Below are 3,771 nucleotides of genomic sequence, written 5' to 3'. Positions count from 1 at the left end.
TAGACTTTCAACTCTAAACTCAGTTTAAGACATTCAGAGATGTTTTATCTGAACTTCTCGGATCTGTTCAAAACATGATTCCTCTGCTTTGGGTTATGTGTGTATTATTAAAGACGCTTCTGCTGTAATATATTGTGTACTGTATATTCCGTCCTAGATGCGTGTTCCATCTACGCAACACTGACAGATAGCTAACAGGAGTCAGAAAAGGGCAGATGCAGTAGTAAAGTTGAAAGTTTTACTGTTTTGTTCTTTCCTCTTCTTTCTCTTTTTTGTAAAACTGAAATATACAAAGATTACAAATGTCTTGTTACAAAATATTCTCAAAATAAACACAAATGAATTTCCGCTGTTTACAAATATTCTCTGAGCACATATCAAAAGGCTACAATCAGTTCTTCTTGTAATTATAAACAAATTGCCATCACTGTTGAATAGTTCGTTTTTAAACTCAAACTAATGAATTACAAATATTTATATACACGTTCATGCAAACACTGAAAAAAGATAACAAACTTACAGGCAAAGCCTTTCCGAGGCACAAGAACGTAAAGAAAACAGAGAGATGACTTGTTGGCCCACCGCATGGAAAGAAACTGGAACACAGCAGCTATTTCCTGGTTAACCTCTAACCCAAGAGTCACATGACCTAAACCAACCACTAAGAAAATGGTTTACAATAATCAATTTCTTTGTTATAACACCAAACTGCCACAAGATGGTGCTAACAAATAAAAAACAAATGTGTGCCATGACACTCCCCGCCTGGTATTGTTTAGATACCACCATATAACCTGAGAATGTCCACATAAGACCTCACAAATATCAGTCCTCCGTTGGCATGAGCAGAACTGTTTCCGATATAGGTCTGAGGAATGTCTTGATTGTCCCATTCCTTGCAACTCTTAGTTCAACCGTTCTGACTCTTTTGTCACTGCTGGGAAAAATCTTGGTCACAAGAGCCATAGGCCATTCATTGCGCTTACTTTGAGCATCCTTAAGGAGGACAACATCGCCCTCTCTTAGATTTCGTCGTTCCTCTTGCCATTTGCTTCGGCTTTGAAGCGTTGAGAGGTATTCACGCCTCCATCTATTCCAGAAAGTATTAGCAAGATGTTGCACCCTTCTCCATTGCTGTCTATGGAGATTGGTTTCCTTGAAGTCACCTGGAGGTGGGAGGAGTGTATGACCCTTTTGAGTTAGGAGCATGGCTGGTGTTAACAAGAAAGGTGAATCTGGGTCTGTGGAAATAGGAACAAGGGGTCTTGAATTGACAATTCCTGTAACCTCTGCCATCAAGGTAGACAACACTTCATGTGTCAAGCAGGAAGGACTGATCTGTTGGAGCATGGAATCTAGTATGCGCCTGGAGACTCCTATCATCCGCTCCCAGGCTCCTCCCATGTGGGATGCGTGAGGTGGATTGAAGACCCATGAACAACCCTCTCCACCCAGGTACTTCCTCACACTAGGCTCTTGAGGATCATTTACCACAATTTCCAGCTCTTTACAGGCTCCTACAAAATTGGTCCCGCAATCAGACCGGATTTGTTTGGCAGGACCTCGTAGAGCAAAAAACCTTCTCAAGGCGTTTATAAAGGTGGATGAATCCATACTGTCAATCAGCTCAATATGTATGGCACGAATACTCATACAAGTGAAAAGAACAGCCCATCTTTTGCTCTGAGCTTGTCCTCCTCGCGTGCGCCTTGCAACAACTGTCCAAGGTCCAAAAACATCAAGGCCGACGTGCGTGAAGGGAGGTTCAGTGCTCAGGCGATCGATGGGCAAGTCCGCCATCTTCTGCTCAGTTACCTTCCCACGAAGCTTGTTGCATACGACGCACTTGTGTACAATGCTGTTGATAAGCTTCCTAACACCAACAATCCAATACCCTGCATTGCGGATAGCTGATTCAGTAAACACACGACCCTGATGCTTGACTCGATCATGGTAATACTCCACAAGTAGCTTCGCAGCATGACTGCGTCCTGGAACAATCAAAGGAAACTTCTCTTGGAGATCCAAAGTTGCATTTTTAAGCCGACCTCCTATCCTGAGAAGACCTCTACTATCTACGTAAGGGTTCAGTTTTTTCAGAGCGCTGTGCCTCGGGATGTCATTTCTTTTGGCGATGCAGGTGAGCTCTTCTTGGTAAGCTTCCCTCTGAACGCTCTTGATTACAACTTCCTCTGCTTGTAACAACTCTTTCACTATACGAGGCTTAGCACAGTAGTGCCATGAGCTGCAGGCTCTTTCTCTATCATCAGACGACTTGTAAGTCTGGGCGACATGTATGAGAAAAGCTATGGCTCTGACTAATGACCTCCAAGAAGAGAATCGCTCGAATCGTTGACATTCAAGATGAAAATCATCGGATACAGTAGTAGCAAGAGGACGAACTTCTGTGTCCAACTCTGGCCCGAGGAGGTCAAATTCCCTCTCCTCCAGAGACAGATTCTGATCCATTTGCGACAGGAAGGCAGGTCCTGTAAGCCAGGTGGTGGTGCCCAACAGAGCTGCAGGAACGGAGCGGGTGGCGTGATCTGCAGGGTTATGCTTAGTAGACACATAGTGCCATTGCATTGGGTTTGACACTCTGTGGATACGCTGCACTCTGTTGGCTACGTATACATAGAACCGTCTTGTCTGGTTATAGATGTACCCCAGGACAACTCTACTATCCGTGTAAAACTCCACAGCATCTAGAGTGAAGTCCAGCTCGTTTGTGATTATCTCTGCTATCTCTGCAGCTAAAACCGCAGCTCCTAGTTCCAGCCTGGGAATGGTATGAGCAGCTTGCGGAGCTAATTTGGCCTTCCCCAAGACGAACCCAGTGTGACATGCTCCTTCGCCATTGATGACACGAAGATATGCCACTGCTGCAATCGCTTTGACAGAAGCATCAGAGAAAATGTGGAGTTCCTTCCTCAGAGCTGTAGAGAGAGTAGTATAAACATATGTTCTAGGAATCTCCAGCTGTTTGAGATCTTGTAGGGATCTCCTCCATGCATTCCATGCTTCTTCCTTGTCTTCAGGGAGGGGAGAATCCCAGTCACAAGTCTCACCTGAGAGTTCTCGTAGCAGGAATTTCCCTTCAATGATGACAGGGGCAACGAACCCAAGTGGGTCGAAGAGACTGTTGACAGTAGCCAGTATCCCTCTGCGAGTAAAGGGCTTCTTAATGTCGGTTACATGAAAAGTGAATGTGTCCCCCTTCACATCCCAGCTAAGTCCGAGACTACGTTGGATGGGAGTAGGGTCAACTTCCAAGTTGAGATCTTTGAGTCCCTTCGCATGATCTTCGGTCGGGAATGCATTCATTACTTCCTTGCTATTAGAAGCAAACTTGTGCAGTTTTAAATTTGAAGTGGCCAGCATTTTCTTTGTTCGTGTCAACAGATCGATTGTTCCCGCTGCTGTGGGTGTTGACAAAAGTCCATCATCGACATAGAATTCTCTCTCTACAAAGTGTCTGGCGTCTGAACCATATTCCTCCTCACCATAAGCCGCTGCTCGTCGAAGACCATAAATGGCTACAGCAGGAGATGGACTATTACCGAACACGTGCACCCTCATGCGGTATTCAATAATCTCTTTGCTGGTGTCATTATCCTTGAACCAGAGAAAACGAAGGAAGTCTCTATCTTCCTCTTTCACAATGAAGCTGTGAAACATCTGTTCGATGTCTGCAGTTACAGCTACCAGCTCCCTTCTAAAACGTATGTAAGACTCCCAAGAGGCTATTATTTAAGTCAGGACCAGAGAGAA

General features: G+C 44.7%; 1 protein-coding gene across 1 annotated transcript in view; it reads left to right on the top strand.

Annotated features, from left to right (window-relative positions):
- Positions 1-115, top strand: part of LOC307157235 (NLR family CARD domain-containing protein 3-like) — a 30,017-nt gene extending 29,902 nt beyond the window's left edge. Inside the window, exon 8 of the mRNA XM_079869082.1 lies at positions 1-115. This exon is cut by the window's left edge and continues 780 nt beyond it. The gene's annotated coding sequence lies outside the window, so the exon portion shown is untranslated.
- Positions 116-3,771: the final 3,656 nt, after the last annotated feature.

Source organism: Squalius cephalus (genome assembly GCF_949319135.1).
Source record: "Squalius cephalus genome assembly, chromosome: 4".
Classification (NCBI taxonomy): Eukaryota; Metazoa; Chordata; class Actinopteri; order Cypriniformes; family Leuciscidae; genus Squalius; species Squalius cephalus.
Note: the sequence above shows the minus strand (reverse complement) of the source record. Positions and strands in the feature narration are given on the sequence as shown.